This window comes from Trichechus manatus, unplaced genomic scaffold (assembly GCF_000243295.1).
Source record: "Trichechus manatus latirostris isolate Lorelei unplaced genomic scaffold, TriManLat1.0 scaffold00015, whole genome shotgun sequence".
Classification (NCBI taxonomy): Eukaryota; Metazoa; Chordata; class Mammalia; order Sirenia; family Trichechidae; genus Trichechus; species Trichechus manatus.
Genome location: NW_004443951.1, coordinates 22655141 through 22675923, shown reverse-complemented (window position 1 = coordinate 22675923; position 20783 = coordinate 22655141). Strand labels below are relative to the sequence as shown.

General features: G+C 42.8%; 1 pseudogene; it reads left to right on the top strand.

Moving 5' to 3' along the window:
• Nucleotides 1–647, top strand: LOC101344844 (gap junction beta-4 protein-like; annotated as a pseudogene).
• Nucleotides 648–20783: the final 20136 nt, after the last annotated feature.

Below are 20783 nucleotides of genomic sequence, written 5' to 3'. Positions count from 1 at the left end.
ATGAACTGGGCTTTTCTGCAGGGCCTCCTGAGTGGTGATAACATGAACTTCATGGCGCTAGTTCACACCTGGCTATCCGTGGTGATGTTCTTCTGCCTGCTGGTGTACGTGGTAGCTGCCAAGGAAGTATGGTGGGATGAGCAGAAGGACTTTGTCTGCAACACCAAGCAGCCAGGCGGCCCCAGCGTCTGCTATGACAAGTTCTTCCTTATGTCCCACGTGTGCTCTGGGCCCTGTAGTTCATCCTGGTCACATGCAGCTCGCTGCAGGTGGTCATGGGTGTGTTCTACGGCAAGTACCGTGTGAACTCCAAGAACCACAAGGACCTCGAGGCACACCACCACCTGAAGCACAGGTACAATGCCCTTTTCCTGTACGATGCGGGCAAGAAGCTCTGGTGGCCATACTTGCTGAGTCTCATCTTCAAGGCCACCGTCAACTCCAGCTTCCTCTATGTCTTCCATCACCTCTACAAGGATTACGACATGCCCCGTGTGGTGGCCTGCTCTGTGGCACCATGCCCCCACACTGTGGACTGTTACATCTCCTGACCCATAGAGAAGAAGCTCTTCACCTACTTTATGGTGATAGCTGTCACCTGCATCCTGCTTAACCTCAATGAGGTCGCCTACCTGGTGGTCAAGTGATGCCATAAATCTCAGAGTAATTAATCCAACATGTGCCAGAAATATGTCCTCTGTAGGAAGAGCGCCCTCAAGCTGAGAAGGACAAATTGGCCCCACTGGGTACAGGTGGGTACACATAACCCGCAAGGCCAGCATATAGGATGACCAGGTCCCCCCAGCCCGCTCCCAGGCCACCCAAGAAAATGAAGAAAGGGCAGTGGCACCTCTTCTGTAGCAGGGAAGGTCAGGAGGGTAGTTGTGGGGGCCCAGAAAGCTCACCCAGGGGCCAGTGTCTCAGGCAGTTGGGTCCCTGGATCCTGAGCCTTCATGGGAGGGTGTTTGATGGGGATGCAGCTAGCTGGCTGGCTGGGATTTTGTGTATGGTGATATGGTATGTCAAAACCTTTAATAAATAGGATTTTCCCAATACTCTACAGACTACCGTATTTTTCACAAATAACATGCCCACATACATAATGCAACCATACAACACGCATAAGGTGCCTAGGAAAAGAAGGCGCGAGGGGGATACGGGGTTGGCAAAAAACCTATAACATGTGCATTATTTGCATAAAAATACATTAGATGGGAAGTGGGGGGTAGGGAAGCAAGGGGATTCACAATGGAAACCAAGACCACTCGATGGGCGACTGGGCCCCAGAACCTCAGATCTAGGCTCACGATCCCCCCTCTAAGACACAGAATGTGTCCCAGGAAGTGGTGGGGAGGGTCCAAAGGTAGGCGCAGCCTCAGGGGCTCTGGGCTCTGCAAGCAGCTGGCTGAGGTGGAGGAGAGAGACCCCAGGAGCCCCTGGGCCCAGCATGAGTCAGTTCTCAGTGGGTGTCCTCAGATGAATGCCTCTACTGCCCGCTTTCTGGTCTCCCTAACCTGCCCAGCACAGGTCCCAGGAAGGAAAGTCCCCTCTGAGGGTGGGAGGTGAAATCCTGGGGGTGCTGAGAGTCTTTAGGAGGATGTTAGGGTGTGTGGAAGGCACATCCCCACAGGCCAGGGGCTCAATGAGAGTCAGCTACAAGGTTCTTTACGGATCATCAAGTCTGTGGAATTTCCTGTTTTTTTCACCAGATACACACTGCTGAGCAACCTTATCCTCCTCCACTATCACTCATACCCTGACAACGCCCCAAAACAACCCTCCAGCCAGGACCTGCCTCCGAGTCCCAGGGCCCAACACCCAGTGCCCACACATGACAACTCTCGGAAAGCCCCACAGACACCTCAACTCAGCAACACCCAGACTGAACTCACCGTCTTCCCCCAAACCTATTCTCCTCGCAGACTCCCCACCCACCCACCGTGAACAGTACCGTCTTCCACCCAGATGCCCAAGCCAGAAGCTGGCATATCATCCTCGCCCCCTCCTCTCTCTCAACCCTTCACACCCCACATCCCAACACAACACCAAATCCCACTGATTGCCACTTCTCAACCAGCCTCTCCTCCCCAACCCACAGCCTTATCGCCTCTAGCTGGGCCTCTCCCATTTGCCCTCCACTACTGGGCACAGAGTACTCTGTCTATAATCTGACCATACCATTCCTCTTGCTTTAAAATCCCCCTTCATTTCCCTCAACGCAGCCTCTGCTGACCTCCCCAGCCTCACCCTTTGCTTCCTCCCGTCCTTTTAACCCACCAATAACACCAAAGGGCTCATGGTCTCCCAAACGCATCATGCTGTGTTATGCCTGGTGCCTTTGTACATGCTGTTCCCTCTCCCTGGAATGCCCTTCCTCCCTCCTCTGTGTACCTCACTGGACCCTCAAGAACAGCCTCAGCCACCTTCTCCTGTGAGCCACCCCAGCAGTGCCTCTGCCATTTTCAGAATCAGAATGGTTGGTCTCCCCATCAGTCTGAGCCCTTCAAGGTGTTAAAATTAAATAACTTCCAAGAAGGCTGGGGAATGCCCCAGGACTTCAGGGGGTCTTACCATTAAATTGCTGTTGTTGTTGTTATTAGGTGCCGTCGAGTCAGTTCCAACTCATAGCGACCCTATGTACAACAGAACGAAACTCTGCCCAGTCCTACGCCATCCTCACAATCGTTACGTTTGAGCCCATTGTTGTAGCCACTGTATCAATCCATCTCATTGAGGGTCTCCCTCTGCTTCGCGGACCCTCTAGGCCTTAAACCAATCTCATTACTCTCCCAAGAATGTCCCTTTTTGTTTTCCCAGCCCCTTCTTGTTTTCCCAAGGAACTTGCTCACTTTGAAATAACAGATGGTAGATGTTTAGCCTAAAAGTTTCTTTTTCCTAAGACCTATATCTCTAAGATTTTGTGTATTCCATATGACTTTTTCTTCTGCAGTACTGTATAACCTTCAAAGAACCAGCTATACATTCTTTCTTTTATCACGAAGTTGTACATGGCACATAAGCCAAAAAAAAGGAAAACATTTCACAGCAGACGCAGCAGTTTCTCTAGAGCTGACTGTCGGTTTGCAAACATCTCTCTCTCTATCAATGATGGTTGATCTCTTTAACTGTCAAAGTCTTACTTATTGTTTTTTAACAGTTTAGGTATCAAAAGTGGAATCCAAAGTTTCTCCTCCCAAGGATCCCAGTTTGTTCGTTGGTGACAAGCGAGGATCTGACAATCCACTTTCAGCTGTTTCCCCCGATGACATCTGAGGTAAGTAAAAATCTCCCTGGCGAGCTCCACTATCTGGATCTGAGTTCCATGGAGACCAACTATCTACTCTTTGTTTCTCCTGGATTAGGTACAGCATTAGGTTCTTTCTTCCTGACTAGGTTCAGCACTGGGGTCTTTTCCCGGACCGGGTCTAGCATTGAGGTCACTATGACCAGTGGAAGGTAGAACTAAGTTTCACACAGCAGTCTCAATTTTGTGGTTTTTCTTTAGCTGAAATTTGAGTTGCTCAAGATACTGTTAGCTGTTGTTCTTAGGTGCCATCGGGTTGGTTCTGACTCATACCGACCCTATGTACAACAGAAGTAAACACTGCCTGGTCCTGCACTACACTCACAATTTTTATTATGCTTGAGCCCATTGTTGCAGCCACTGTGTCAATCCATCTAGTTAAGGGTCTTCCTCTTTTTCACTGACCCTCTACTTTACCAAGCATAATGTCCTTCTCCAGGGACTGATCCCTCCTGATAACTTGTCCAAAGTATGTGAGATGTAGTCTCGTCATCTTTGCTTCTAAGAAGCATTCTGGTTGTACTTCTTCCAAGACAGATTTTGTTCTTTTGGTAGTCCGTGGTATATTCAACATTCTTTGCCAACACCACAATTCAAAGGCATCAACTCTTCTCTGGTCTTCCTTATTCATTGTCCAGCTTTCACATGCATATGAGGCAACTGAAAACACCATGGCTTGGGTCAGGTGCTCCTTAGGCTTCAAGGTGACATCTTTGCTTTTCAACACTTTAAAGAGGTCTTTTGCAGCAGATTTGCCCAATGCAATGTGTCTTTTGATTTCTTGACTGCTGCTTCCGTGGGTGTTGATGGTGGATCCAAGTAAAATGAAATCCTTGACAACTTCAGTCTTTTCTCCGTTTATCATGATGTTGCTTGTTGGTCCAGTTGTGAGGATTTTTGTTTTCTTTACGTTCAGGTGTAATCCATACTGAAGGCTGTGGTCTTTGATCTTCATCAGAAAGTGCTTCAAGTCCTCTTCACTTTCAGCAAGCAAGTTGTGCCATCTGCATAACGCAGGTTGTTAATGAGTCTTCCTCCAATCCTGATGCTGCGTCCTTCTTCATATAGTCCAGCTTCTCAGATTATTTGCTCAGCATACGGATTGAATAGGCATGGTTAAAGGATACAACCCTGATGAACACCTTCCCTGACTTTAAACCACGAAGTATCCCCTTGTTCTGTTCAAATGACTGCCTCTTGATCTATGTACAGGTTCCTCATGAGCACAATTAAGTGCTCTGGAATTCCCATTCTTTGAAATGTTATCCATAATTTGCTATGATCCACACAGTCGAATGCCTTTGCATAGTCAATAAAACACAGGTAAACGTCTTTCTGGTATTCTCTGCTTTCAGCCAGGATCCATCTGATGTCAGCAATGATATCCCTGGTTCCACATCCGCTTCTGATCCGGCTTGAATTTCTGGCAGTTCCCTGTTGATATACTGCTGCAGCCATTTTTGAATAATCTTCAGCAAAATTTTACTTGCGTGTGATATTAATGATATTATTCAATAATTTCCACAACCGGTTGGATCACCTTTCTTCGGAATAGGCATAAATACAGATCTCTTCCCATCGGTTGACCAGGTAGTTGTCTTCCAAATTTCTTGGCATAGACGAGTGAGCACTTCCAGTGCTGCATCCATTTGTTGAAACACCTCAGTTGGTACTCAGTCAATTCCTGGGGCCTTGTTTTTCACCAATGCATTTAATGCAGCTTGTACTTCTTCCTTCAGTACCATCAGTTCCTGATCATATGCTACCTCCTGAAATGGTTGAACATCGATCAGTTCTTTTTGGTATAGTGACTGCGTATTCCTTCCATTTTCTTTTGATGCATCCTGCATCGTTTAATATTTTCCCCATAGAATCCTTCAATATTGCAACTCCAGGCTTGAATTTTTTCTTCAGTTCTTTCAGCTTGAGAAATATCGAGCGTGTTCTTCCCTTTTGGTTTTCTATCTCCAGGTCTTTGCACATGTCATTATAATACTTTACTTTGTCTTCTCGAGCTGCCCTTTGAAATTTTCTGTTCAGCTCTTTTACTTCATCATTTCTTGCATTTATTTTAGCGTCTTGACATTCAAGCACAAGTTTCAGAGTCTCTTCTGACATCCATTTTGGTCTTTTCTTTCTTTCCTGCCTTTTTAATGACCTCTTGCTGTCTTTATGTATGATGTTCTTGATGTCATTCCACAACTCATCTGGTCTTTGGTCATTAGTGTTCAATGCATCAAATCTATCCTTGAGATGGTCTCTAAATTCAGATGGGATATACTCAAGGTCGTATTTTGGCTCTCATGGACTTGTTCTAATTTTCTTCAGTTTCAGCTTGAACTTGGATGTGAGCAATTGATGGTCTTTCCGAAGTGCTACCCTGGCCTTGTTCTGACTGACGATATTGAGCTTTTCTATTATCTCTTTCCACAGATGTAGTTGATTTGATTCCTGTGTATTCCATCTGGCAAGGTCCACATGTATAGTCGCTGTTTACATTGGTGAAAAAAGGTATTTACAGTGAAGAAGTCGTTGGTGTTGCAAAACTCTATCATGTGATCTCCAGCATCGTTTCTATCACCAAGGCCGTATTTTCCAACTACTGTTCCTTCTTTGTTTCCAACTTTCGCATTCCAATCACCAGCAATTATCACAGCATCCTTTTTGCACATTCAGTGAATTTCAGACTGCGCAAGTTGGTAAAAATCTTCAATTTCTTCATCTTTGGCCTTAGTGGTTGGTGCGCAAATTTGAATAATAGTTGTACTAACTGGTCTTCCTTGTAGGCATATGGATATTATTCTATCGCTGACAGTGTTGTACTTCAGGCTACATCTTGAAATGTTCTTTTGGACGATGAATGCAATGCCATTCCTCTTTAAGCTGACATTCCCGGCAAAGTAGACCACATGACTGTCCAATTTAAAATGGCCAATACCAGCCATTTTAGCTCGCTAATGCCTATGATATCAATGTTTATGCATTCCATTTCATTTTGGACGATTTCCAATTTTCCGAAATTCATACTTCATACATTCTGGGTTCTGACTATTAATGGATGTTTGCAGCTGTTTCTTCTCATTTTGAGTTGTGCCACATCAGCAAATGAAGGTCCTGCAAGCTCGACTCCATCCATGTCATTAAGATCGACTCCACTTTGAGGAGGCAGCTCTTCCCCAGTGGTATTTTGAGTGTCTTCCAACCTAAGGGCCTCATCTTCCAGCGCTGTTTCAGACAATGTTCCACTGCTGTTTGTAAGGTTTTCACTGCCCAATTCCTTTCAGAAGTAGACTACCGGGTCCTTCTTCCTTAGTCTGCAAGCACAGCTGAAACCTGTCTGCCATGGGTGACCCTGCTGGTATTTGAATACCGGTGGCATAGCTTCCAGCATCACAGCAACATGCAAGCCCCCACTGTACAACAAATCGACAGACACATGGGATCCATGAATTCTAAGAACGGGTCACTAGGCATCCCTCCAGCCAGGTTCATGAATAAACATTATGGTCATAGTTGTGCTTTCTTAACCAAATGGGTTGTTCATTGTCCTAGACACAAGAGTTAAGAGCTATCTTCCATCCCCCATTTTCTTGTTTTTGTTTTTGTTTTTTTCAACAGGGACTCTTACAATTACATACTGTCTTCAGATCTGCAGTTTCCTTCAATCTCTGGGCTGCCTTAACTAAGGATAATTGGTAACTGCAACGGCTTCAATAGAGCTTACTCTCTTTAGATAAAATTGTTTATTTATCGGGCAAATTAGGAAAAAAACATAGTACAAAAACTAAACAGCCCCAATGGGAGGCGTATTTTAACTGGTTTTCTGAGGCCACAAACAAATTTAATAAATCTAAAACACCCTCCTTTAAAAAAGAAGAAAAAACTTTCCGCAGAAAGCAAATAAAAAACTGAAACATTAAATAAGGATCCAATCTTGTAAGCAGGAGTAAAAATGACAATGAATCTGTTTGGATTGTGAAAAAGATCACAGCAGGTTTTCTTTGAGCATTCAGGACTCTATTTTTTTTTTTTTCCACGTAGCACTTTAATGAATTTTTAATTAATTCTCATTAGTGGTCATCTGTCAAAATTTTCCAGAAAATAGCAGCTCTTTAGTGAGAAGGCTTATATTTGCCACCTATAGTATCATTAGAATGTTGTAAACATATTGTAATTTTGAAATCCCTTGCATAGTAATTGTAATAGTAAATATAATATTGATGATTTAAAAAAAAAAAACAGAAGAGGAGGAGAATGGGCAGTTATAAGCTTGATATTATTAACATAATGAATAACATGCATCGTAGGGTTTTTTTTTTTTATGCTGGGATACACTGATTCTGTTGTGGAATAAAATTTGTAGTTTACTTAACAAAGCAAAAAGTAATCCAACATGAATTGATAGACTATTGTAAAAAACAATATTCTTTCCAGCTAAAACCTCAAGAAAAATGCATTACCAAAACTGGTATATGCCCAAAACACTAGGATTTAATGGCTCTATATCATTATTGTTTTTGGTTTTTGTGAAAACTGTCAGGACTCTATTTTAAATCATGAAACTAAAAAGGTTTTAACTTCATGTTTTCTTAATGGATTAAGATCTGACATAGCCAGGCCCCTGCATAGCTAAAGCAATTTTGAAGGAGAACAAAGTAGGAGGACTCACACTTCCTGATTTCAAAACAAATTATACAGCTAGAGTAATCAAAACAGCCTAGTACTAGTATAATAATAGACACATAGACCAATGGAATAGAATTAAGAGTCTAGAAATAAACCCACACGTCTATGGTCTACTGATATTTGACAAGTGTGTCAAGTTCACTCAATGGGGTAAGAAGAGTCTCTTCCATAAATGGCACAGGGAGACAAATTAAACAGGATCCATGCCTCACACCATACACAAAAACAAATTCAAAATGAATTAAGTACCTAAATGTGAAAACTAAAACCATAAAATTTTTAGAAGAAAATTCAGGGGTTGGGCTGTTGGGCCTAGCTTTTTAATAATGGATTACCTAATATAATAAGAAAAGCACAAAGAGCAAAAGACAAAGTAAATACACAGCACCTTGTAAAAATTAATAACTTTTGTTCATCAAAAGACTTTACCAAAAAAGTGAAAATACAAGCTACTGACTAGGAGAATATCTTTGAAAACCATATATCCAATAAGAATCTAATAGCCAAAATACATATAAAACTTGGACAACTTAATAACAAAAAGACAAACCCAATAAAAAAAGGGCAAAGGACTTGACTAGACATTTCACAGAAGAGGACATTCAAATGGACACCAAACACATGAAAAGATGCCATCAGAGAGATGCGAATCAAAACCACAGTGAGATACTGTTTCACTTCTACTAGGATGGCTAAGATTAAATAAAAAACAGAAAATAATAAATGTGGGCAAGGATGTGGAGAAATTGGAACCCTTATCCATTGCTGGTGAGAATGCAAAACGGTATAGTCATTGTGGAAGACAGTGGGATGGTGTCTCAAAAAAACTAAAAACAGAACTACAATATGACCCAACAATTCCACTGCTTGGAATATACACAAGCAATTTAAAAGCACTGGCACAAACTGACATATGCACACCAATGTTCACTGCAGCATTATTCACAATAGCCAAAAGGTGGAAACAACCTAAATGCCTACCAACGGATGAATGGATAGACAAAATGTAGTACATACATACAATGGAATACTACTCAGCCAGAAGGAGAAATAAAGTCTTGATACATGCTACAACATGGATGGAGCTTAAAGATATATTGAATGAAACAAGAATCACAATAGGACAAATATTGTATTACCTCACTTACATAAAGAGACAAGAACAAACAACTATATAAAGGCCAAAGTTTATTAGTGGTTACGGGGGGGAGGGGAAAAGGGGGCGTTATTGTTTATGGAGCACTCAGTTTGGGTTTATGGTGATGGAAAAATCACATTTATTAAGGGTAAGGGTTGCACAACTGATTAGTGTAATTACTGTCAATAAGTTGTACACCTGTAAAAAGTTGCATTGGCAAATATTGTGTGATGGATATATTTACAACAAGAACAACAAAAAAGAGCCGCTGCTGAGGCTGCTTATGAACAACCAAACACTTCATGGGATTTGGTTTCTTGGTTTGAATGTTTAGGGTAATGTTTTCATGTGACATCCCAGTTAATAGGCCTAATATCATGTTTATTGCTTCTGTTCTACCTTCTATTTCATTGCATAGTGCCTAGGGTCTTAAAAGTTTGCAAGCAGCCATCCAAGGCACAACAATTGGTCTCTACTCATATGGAGCAACAGAGGAAGGAGAGAATCAGGAATAGGGGGAGGAAATGGAATGTGTGGCTAATTGCCTCCATGAACAGCTGCCTCCTTTTCCATGAGACCAGAAGAACTGGATGGTGCCCAGCTACCATTACTGAACATTTTAATCAAAGATTCTGTAGAAAAATCCTGACCAAAAGGGGGAAAATGTGGGAAAAAATTTAAAATTATCATGTAATCCAGCATCTCAGGAGCCATGGAGGCTGGATGAACCCCTGAAACTATTGGCCTGAGATAATCTTTAAATCTTAAACCCAAAAATTCCCTTAAGTCTTCTTAAAACCAAACTATAGTTTAGCTTAACTAATAAAGAAGGTCTGCCTTGAGCATTGTGCTCTTTTAAGAACTATCTCTATGGGATCAAATTGACAACAGCAACTCAAAAGATTAAATAAGAAATTTATGGGGCAGTGAGTTTATGTTAATTGGGAAGGAACAGTTCAGAAAAGGAGGGTGGGTAGGGCTGCACGACTTGAAGAATGTAATCAATGTCACTGAATTGTACATGTAGAAACTGTTGAATTGGTGTAAGTTCTGCTTTCTATCTATATTTTCAACAACAACAAAATAAATAAAATACATTTTTAAAAAAAGATCTGACATAGTTTATAAAAAGAAAAAGATAAACTTAAGCGGGACGTGCCCCTTTAAAAATACTTCAGCTAGTTAACGTTTTGTGCGAGCCTCAGAAGATAGGGGCAAAAAGAGAGAGACTGGTAAAATTTTTACTGCAAAATGTTACATAAGTGATATATTTTCTGTTAAAATAGCAATTAGATCATAATTTTAAAAGGACAAGGGATAAGATGGACTAAAAGCCCTATGTCATGAACCTGTCTATAATGGTGATCAATTAAATGTTACAAAATGTTACAGAATCTTTTTAACACTCCAAGTCCCACATATAGCTAAATCTTATTAAATCAAAGACAAAAACATTCCTCTACTGGCCATTTAAGGAGCCCTGGTGGTTAAGCGCTCAGCTGCTAACTGTTGATTGGCGGTTGGAACCCACCAGCTGCTCCTCAGGAGAAAAGACCTGACAACTTGCTCCCATAAAGATTACAGCCTAGGAAACCCTATGAGGCAGTTCTACTCTGTCACATGGGGTCACTGTGAGTCGGAATCAACTCGACGATTCAAGGGCACACAACAACTGGCCATTTAATCTCTTATGAGTTGTTGCTTTCTCCATCCCATATTAAGATATAATGTTTTAAACTTTGCCACACTCTTACCAACTCCTATTTTAACTCAGGATTGCGGAATTGCCTCTAAAAAAAAAAATGCTGATAGTTAGGCAGACAGCCAATTTGCCCTCAAGAGAAGACAAATACGTGGCTTTGGGATATTGTGAGAACAGAGAAAAGTTTCTTTTTACTTCAAATGAACGTGTTAATTTTCTGAAAATGAAATGAGAAAGCTAAAGGAGGAATATGAGTAGAACCCGGGGGAGTCTCCTCCAACCCGGCTGATGCATTTGTTTGATGAGAGAGCTTTATAGCCTCTCTTGATTCGGATCGTTGGAAGCTTGAGAATTGTGTTCCAAACTGTTTACAAAACCATGATGGCGCGCTAGATAAAGGCCATAGACACCTGGCTTTATGGCCCTGTTACCACATCAGATGTTGATGATCCCGTTTTATCTCAATGGCACTGGAGGCCTTCATGAGCCTGAGCCCTCCTAATGGAAACCCACACCGACACCTTTGCTGTTTTCTCCTGATAGGACAATGGGAGAGGCAGCGTAGAAACTCCATGGTAACGTCTAACTTTGGAATGGAAACAGCAAGGTAGTATCAGCCATTCCTACTGGCAGAGGCCCAGAAGGACGGAAATCTGGCAACAGAATCCACACTTGAAAGGCCAAAAGGCAGAGACAGGATCGAGACCAACCTACAAAGAGATGTTGTTCTGGTTACTGAAACAAGGGGATTCAAGAGCTGAGGGAGCAATTCCCTAGCCACTGCTCAGGGCCCACAGACAATGGGACCAGAGATGTTTGGAGGGGCTCCAACAAGCTGAGTAACTTTAAGCAGATCCCTAGCACTAAAAAGCACCGTGTGCAAAGCAAGAGTTAAACCTGTAGGGAAAAAAAAGAGTAAAAAGCCCTTCAAGATAGCTTTTTTGAGTGGCCTTGACAAGACCTTAAAGGCACTCCCTGGAATGCTCTGACCACTGCCCCTGCTGAGATAACCAAGTGGCAATATAGTGGCAGCTACGATAGTAAAAGGCATGAAAAATGGGAGGGGTAGCTGTCTCCATGTTGCCCAGCCACCAGCTGGGACCTGTGCTGCTCACACTTGATATGGTAGAGGCGTGGTTCCACAAATTATTGAGGACACAGGCAAAGGTGACGACAACCAACAGAGGAAGAGAAATATGGGAGTGACTGGACAAAAGAGATGTCTGCCCTACGCAGCTGCAGCCTTGCCAGGTGTGGTTCTCTCCTTGTAGCAGCTCAGGCCCTTTTCAAACCTGCCTGCCCTGAGCTACCTGGTTCTCTGTTCCCTTGCCCCAGAAAGCTTGTGGCCAAATCCCAGTGTGCAGCCCTCTCCACGTGGTGCTGGCCCTATAACTGACATAGGTTCTGTTCTGTTCCCTCCATCCCTGTCAATAGACCTAAGAGGGGATAGGAGGGCCCTACCAACTTTTACTCAGACCTTCTGACTTCCAAAAATAAACAGGACTCATGAACCACAGCCTCTTCTAACCTGAGACCAGAAGAACTAGATGCTGCCTGGCTACCACTACCTACCATTCTGACCAGGGACACCATAGAAGGTCCCGGATAGAATAGGAGAAAAATGTAGAACAAAACTCAAATTCCTTAAAAAGGCCAGATCTACTGGACTGACGGAGACTAGAGGAACCCCCAAGACTATCACCCTAAGATACTCTTTGAACTTGGAATTAAAGCTATTTCTGTAGGTCACCTTTCAGCCAAATAATAGATTGGCTTGTAAAATAAACAATATCACCCATGAGTAATGTGCTCCTATAAACAAGTAACTATATAAGGCCAAACGGTCAACATTTACACAAAAGCAAAGATGAGATGGCAAGGTGGGTAAGGGAAGCTAGATCAATGGGAATAGAACAAACAGAATGGAAATAAGGGGAATGCTAACACATTGTAAAAATTGTAACCAGTGGCACAGAACAATTTGTACAAAAATTATTAAAGGGAAACCTAATTTGCTTTGTAAACTTTCACCTAAAACACAATAAAATGGGCCAATGTCCAATAAATGGAGAAGAGACAGTCTTTTTAACAAATGGTGCTGGCAAAACTGGATGTCTGTCTGTAGAAACATGAAACAGGACCCATACTCACACCATACACAAAAACTAACTCAAAATGGATCAAAGACCTAAATATAAAACTTAAAACTATAAAGATCATGGAAGAAAAAATAGAGACAATGCTAGGTACCCTAATATATGGCATAAATAGAATACCAGACATGATGAAAATGTACAAACAGCAGAAGAAGATGAACTAGATAAATGGGATCTCCTAAAAATTAAACACTTAGGCTCCTCAAAAGACTTCTCCAAAAGAGTAAAAAGAGAATCTACAGACTGGGAAAAAAAATTTGGCTATGATATATCAAGGGTCTAATCTCTAAAATTTATTTAAAAAAACAAAAAACTTCAACACCTCAACAACAAAAATGCAAACAATCCAATTTAAAAATGGGCAAAGGATAGGAACAGATGCTTCACCAAAGAAGACATCCAGGCAGCTAACAGACACATAAAGAAATGTTGGAAATCATTAGCCATTAAAGAGATGCAAATCAAAACTACAATGAGATAACATCTCACCCCAACAATAATGGCACTAATCAAAAAAATAGAAAATAACAAATGTTGGTGGGGTTGTGGGGAGATCAGAACTCTTAAACACTGCTGATGGGAATATAAAATGGTACCACCACTATGGAAAATGGTATGCTGCTTCCTTAAAAAGCTAGAAATAGGAATACCACATGATCCAGCAATACCACCCCTAGGTATCTACCCTAAAGAAATAAGAGCCACGACAAAAATAGACATATGCGCAGCCGTGTTCATTGCAGCATTATTCACAATAGCAAAAAGATGGAAACAACCTAAGTGCCCATCAACAGATGAATGGATAAACAAACTGTGGTACATACACCCAATGGAATACTACACAACAATAAAGAAAAACCATGAATCTGTGAAACATCTCACAACACGGATGAATTTAGAGGACATTATGCCGAGTGAAATAAGTCAATCACAAAAGGTCAAAGAACGTATGGGACCACTATCATAAAAAAAAAAAAACAAAGAAAGAAAGAAAAGGTTTACACACAGAAAAAAAATTCTTTGATGGTTACCAAGGATGAGAAGGGGAGGGAGGGAAAATTACTAACTAGATAGAAGACACATGTTAATATTGGTGAAGAGAAAGGCAATACACAAAATGGGGAAGTCAGCACAACATGACCAAGGCAAAGGAAGACACTCAGAGGAACACAAGAATAAAGGGCAACTACAGTAATTACTACAACATGGACAATCCTGCAACAATAGTATTAACAAACAATAATTAACAAAAGGATACGTAGGTAGATAGGTATGCTAAAGAGGTGTGGGAGGGTGCCAGGGGGCATACCCACTAGCAAATATAGGTTTGATTGTGGATATTTCTACATACATAATTGTAAGTGCTGCATGTATACTGATACAGACAATAGAGCACACAAGGGGCAAAGTCATGGAAGCTTCTTATGGAACAGGCTGCATAAGCTCAATTACCACCCTTGCTGAATAATTATTTCCACCATTACTAGCCCCCACTTTGTCTCATGATAGTTCTTCTTTCTCCTTCCTCCTATTCCAGTCCCTATAAAAGTTTAAAATTAACTAAAGTTTCTCCTTGGAGGGTGGCAAAGCAAACTGATAACCCTCAAGGATTGCCAGTAAAAGGATTAACTCATCTGGGACATGACCACCGTGACTAACAGTGCCAGATAACCCTTTAGGATTGTCAGTAAGAGGTTAGCTTATCTGGGACATGACAATCATGACTACCGTGAAGAGAAACTATAATCCTGTCTGTATAAAACCGTCAGCCAGTCTCCAATTTGGGAGACAGGTTTTATGAAGGAGCTCATTCCCCTCTGTCTCCCGTATATCGATACACAATAAAACCTTCTTGCTGCTCACCTCACCCATTTCAGTATTGGCTTTTTGTAGTGGCTCAGATCCACGTTTTGCAGTAACACTTAGACTTAACCAAACACCTTATGGGATGAAATTGCTAGGCTCAAAGGTGAAGGACCATAGACTCGGGGGACATCTATGTCAATTGGCACAATATAGTTCATAAAGACAATGTTCTGCATCCTAGTTTGGTGAGTGGTGTCTGGGGTCTTAAAAGCTTGCAAGCGGCCATCTAAGATACAACGATTAATCTCTGTTTAATGAGAAACTATTTGTTCTGTAAACCTTCACCTAAAGCACAATGGCCCTGTCACCCTTCTGAACTGGAACTACCTTTCAGCCAAACAATAAACAGGCCCATAAAATAAACAATAACACCCAAGAGGAACATATTCCTTAGAACAATCAGTTATATGAGATCAGAAGGGCAACGTGCCCAAACAGCAAAGATAAGAAGCAGGAAGGGGTAGAAAATCCAGACAAAAGGTAACAGGGAACTCAGGGCAGAAGAATGCTGACACATTGTGGGGAGTGCAGCCAACCTCATGAAACATTTTATGTACAAACTGTTGAATGGGAAACTAATTTTCTCTGTAAGCTTTCACCTAAAGCACAATAAAAAAAAAAAAATCTAAAAATAAAACATCATTTTACCCTGCCGTAAGAAATTACACTGATAAGGAGGTTAATTCTTCTAACAAAGCTCTGATAGCTGACTGCCTATTTCTAACACACTGTTGAAGTCTGTTTTGGGGTGTCTGAAGAAAAAGTTCCAAGTATTCACTGGCAAAGAACTATAAACTATATTTTTAAAGTGTTATGGTAGAATAGCACAGAATAATATTTTATATACATTTGAAAATCTGTACTGTTCATTACTGAAGTTTCTCAAGGGCCAGTAGAGGCAAAGACAAGCGCTCTAAACTTTCTGTGGGACATAATTCTCCCAGGAAAAACTAAAAAACTAAAATGTATCTGTGTGTGTAGGGGTGATGTCCTAATTCAAAATATGTAAAGATTTTATTAGCATTCTCTTATGTTCATGCTTGGGGAGGAGAACTGTAAGGTTGTTCAGAAGCTTTACCCTTTCTTGGAACGCATGGGATCCTGGTGTGGGACCCTCTCAGGAACTTCAAAGGTGAGCACAGAGCCTGTACCAGCGTGGCCCACAGGTTTTTAAGCCCTTAAGTATAATAAACAGTAGTTCAGCAAAAAAAAGAAAAAGTAAAAAGAAAACGTCATTTTAATAAATATACAAGACTAAGGATTAAGTAAGGAGCCCTGGTGATACAATGGTTAAGCACTCGACTGCTAACCAACAGGTCAATGGTTCGAACCCATCAGCCACTCTGTGAGAGAAAAGACCTGGCGATCCGCTCCCATAAAGATGACAGCCTAGGAAACCCTATGGGACAGTTCCACTCTCTTATTCAGGGTTGCTATAAGTTGGAATCGGCTGACGGCAGTGGGATGAGCTGGAATCAGCTCGATGACACACAGCAACAACAAGGATTAAGTATATGTCCCTTTGGTGCCAGGAGTGACAAAAGACCCTACGCCAAAATTAAAGTTCAATGAGGAAATGAAAAAGAATTGTATGTCTTGGTTTTTTTAGATATCAGTGCACAGGAATCTAGCACCAAGATGAGGAAAACTTTTGGATCTGAGGTCACCACCACAAGGACCCTTGCCTAAGCCTGACTATGGATAAGTCCTACTGGTGCCCATACAAACCTCTACTGTATGTATTGATGATGTTGATGTATTAATGTACAACTCTGCTAGCTTTTGCCTCCAAGCCCTGATGAAAATTGCTATAGTTAGGGCCATTTTAGTGGGACTCATGGAAACCTGTGACATGGGCTACAGCTAATAGCCTGGCCATTTGATCCAGCCACTGATAAGCCTTGGACTGGCAGGTAAAGCAAGCCCTCTGTGGGGATGAGACCTCTAGATAAAATCAGTTCTGCTCCTGATAAGCTTTCGCTGCCCATGTGAATGGTCACCAGAAAGGCTTCTATGCTGTGAGCAGAAACGTAACCAAAAGCAGACCACACTTGTCAACTAACTGCAGAGGCTGAAGTGTCCTCTGCTCCAGAGCAAACAGATGGGTAACCAATTGCCTCCTGGATCCAGGAGACGGTGGCCCATGAGGATTTAGACACCATCCTGGACTGGGCCAACACACAAGGACACTGTTATCAGAAGACACTGATCAGCATGGAAAAGCTGACCTCCCTATGAGACCCTGGCCAAGGCTAAAAACACTGCCCAGGGACAGATTCTCCCCAACAGGCCAGGGCGTTCTCAGCAGGTAAATTATATCAGGGCCTCTCATCCAATGCAGAAGCTTCCATTGGATCTTGATCACACTGTCTATCGTACGTTTTTTGTCACTTTTGCATACAACTATTCCAGATACAAGATTTAAATAAGAATCAGAGATAATTGGAAAATGATACAAAGTGTTAATTACTGAATGAGACACACTGCTATATAAAAAAATAAACGTGAACCCTGACACCTGGGGAAGCACGGGGGCAGGGGAAACACTAATAATACATGCTCTTTCAAAAATGTGCCTGAAAGCTTTTCCTCCTCCTCCCGAAGAACTCCCAGGGCTGCCTTTCCAAGCTGCTGTGCAGACTGCAAAGCCGATAAAGACAAAAAACAAAACAGGCTTGGCTCGTGCACCGTCCACGCAGAGCCCCTCCAGACACCGCCCACGCTCATGGGACGGATAACCTGATGTCACAGACACATAGAATTATTTGAAACTAACTGCTTCGGGTAGTCCCTCTAAAATAAGGACTAAACTAAATTATTTGGACTAAATTAAAAACTCCAGGGCAAGAAGTCCCACAATAGAGGGCCACATGTGAGCTCTTTTGACCTAACCCTAATATCATAAACTTTGTTCCCAGGAATCCACACACGCCCTTTGAGATTGTACTTATGTGTGTACGCTGACTATGACACTGTCTTGGCCCGCCTCACAAGGGCCACAGCCGATGCAAAACTTGGTTCCAACAGGGGTTCCAAAGTACTGACCTAAGCCTCTTGGCTATTCTCCTTCTCTACCTTGCCTTTGGCTGTGTAGCGTCTGGGGTCTTACCAGTTTGGGAGCAGACATCCAGGGTACATCAGTTGGTCTCTCTTTGACTAGAAGAACAAAAGCAACAAGAAGTTCATGACAACCCTACATGTGTACCTACACATGTGCCCTATCAGCTCACTGATCCAATATACTGAGACCTGAAAAACCAGATGGTGCCTGACCCAGTAACAAGGTTGATCACAGGTCCTAGACAGGGTCATGATCAAAAGGGAGAGATTGTTAAAATTAAATAACTCCCCAGAAGCCTGGGCAATGCTCCAGGACTTCGGAGCATCTAATCATTAAATATACCCTTAAAAGTTTCTTTTTCCCAAAACCTGTATCTCTAAGATTTTGTGTATTCCATGTGACTTGTTCTTCAGCACTACTGTATAACCTTCAAAGAACTAGCTGTACATTCTTTCTTTAATTACCAGATTGTACATGGCATATAAGCAGAAAAAATTTTAAAAAGCTTCACATTGCATCAGTCTCTCCAGAACTGACTGCCTACTTGCAAACTTCTTTCTCTCTCTCAATAAATAGTTCATCTCTTTCATTGTCAAAGTCTTTTTTGTTTTTAACAGAGGGCAGGGACCACTAAGGTTGTGTTTGTTGGTTTTGCCATTGTTTTTACTTAAATCCAACCCAACGGTCTCATGTACAGGTGAGAGGACTTGGGCCTCGAGAGGGGAGGGGACCTTCCAAGGCCACACAGGGAGACTCGACCCAGGTTGGCTGAGTCTGTCCAGGGCTGTGTCCCCTGTGGTCCATGCATAGCCTCCAACCCCACTCCTGATGATGGGACAAGACCAGAGAGCCTCCCCTGTGTGAGATCAGGTTCCCTAGGAGCAGAGACTAGGGCAGGAATGTGATGTGAAGGAAGGAGCAAGGCATGCAAGACAGGCGGAGGGGATGCTGAGCATGGATGTGGACTCAGGTCAAGTTTAGCCTTGGACTGATCCCTGTGGGATGAAGGGGCACTGGATCATAAACCCCACTATAGAGCTGTTTCCTCCTGCAGGCAAAGGCACCAGGCTTTTGAACTCATATATTCACCAGTCATTTGCTTCAGGTCACCCTGAGGGCAGGAGGGGAATGGCAGGAAGGGGTAGGCGGCTCCCACTCAGTCAAGGTCAGTTCTTCTTGGGCAGCTATAAGCCGTGAGCAGCCAATACTCCCAGCAGCTAGAGAATGGGCACACTAGCCCAGTTCAGGCAACCTGGTCAGAGTACCAATAACATCTACTGACTCCAGGAAAACGAGGATAGCTCCCACCTCCAATCCAGACCAGAGCACTGACAACCCAGCCTGGAACAACGGGGTGGTACTCACAACTAACTAGAACCAGATAGTCCCACACTGTTCAGACCAGGGCTTCAAACTGATTCATTTCAGTTCAAACCCCTACTGAGAATTTGCATTTCTAACAAGTTCTGCTAAGAATTTGCATTTCTAATAAGTTCCCAGGTGATGCAGTGGTTCTCAAAATTTATTATACATAAGAATCACCTGGTGATCTTGTTAAAATGTAGATTCTGATTCAGTATATCTGGGGTGGAAATGCAAATTCTCAGCAGGGGTTTGAACCAAAATGAACCCAATTAAAAGCCTTAGTTGAGACCAAGTAGCTCCCAATTCCAGCCCAGGGAACCATCCCTGGTCAACTCTCCCTGAGACTCTAGATCCCCACTGGGTCTACATTATGGTGAGCATGCTCTGGGACCCAACCACTCCCATCCAGACCTCTCTGCCCCCAGGAGGTCTCAAGTCCTGAGCCACCAAGCCAAGCAGAGGCCAAATACGACCTCTATAGGTGGCTGGGACTAATCCTGTAGGAAACCCTTCAGTCATCTACTCCCACAGACTGTCTTATGCTCAGTCCCTGTGCACCCTCTCACCTCCCCCACACTGCTGTCACCACCACTCTCAGACCTTTCCACCTCCACCTTCTTGAAGAATCCCTGATAGATCAGCTTAAACTCCGGCCGCCTTTCTCTTCAACCCTCTGCCCTGCCCCCCATTGCTGCCATCTACTTCTCATTCATTAAAGACTTGAGCATGTGACTCAGGGTCCTCTCCTCCTGGTGTTCTCCTATGACCCAGGATGTTAGTGACCACCTGTGAGTCACCTTGTCTTTTTCATTCCATGACCCCCTCATCTCCTGTGACCTCCTCCATCCATTTTCCTACTCACCCACAGGACTACCTTGTCATCACTCAGAACTGCGCCATCACTAGAATCTCCCATTCAATTCAAGTCGACAAATCCTTATTGTTCACTTATATGTGACAGGCCCCAAGCTTTGTGTTAGGGATTTATCTGGGATGAATCAGACACAGTCCCCGCCCTCATGGAGCTTATGTTCCAGTGAAGAGGCCAGCTATTCAGCCAGTGGCATACTGTGGAAGGACAGGGTGCTGGAGGAGGTAGAAGGTTGATCTGACATCCAGGTATCCAGAAAAGGGTCCCTGAGACTTCTTATACTGGAACCATTCATCACCCCCCTTCACTGTCAATCACCCCCTTCCTGTCCTCCCTTCCCTGCTTATCCAGTTTAGACTCCATGGTCCCTGTCAGGGACAGATTACCCAATAAGCAAGGTAAGCATGTGCTTAGGGCATCAACAAAACAGGGTTACCAGTTGTCCAAAGCAAAGACCCATAAATGCCAATCAGACAGGACACAAGGAAAAGCAAGCACCACAGCAGAAGGGAACTTGCTGCCTCTACTTACTTACTTCTTAAAACTTACTTAGGCAATGATCTAATATTAAAATGTCTTTCTACTACACGTTGGGAAGCACATGCTATAGCAACAAGCACAATCCTGGAATTGT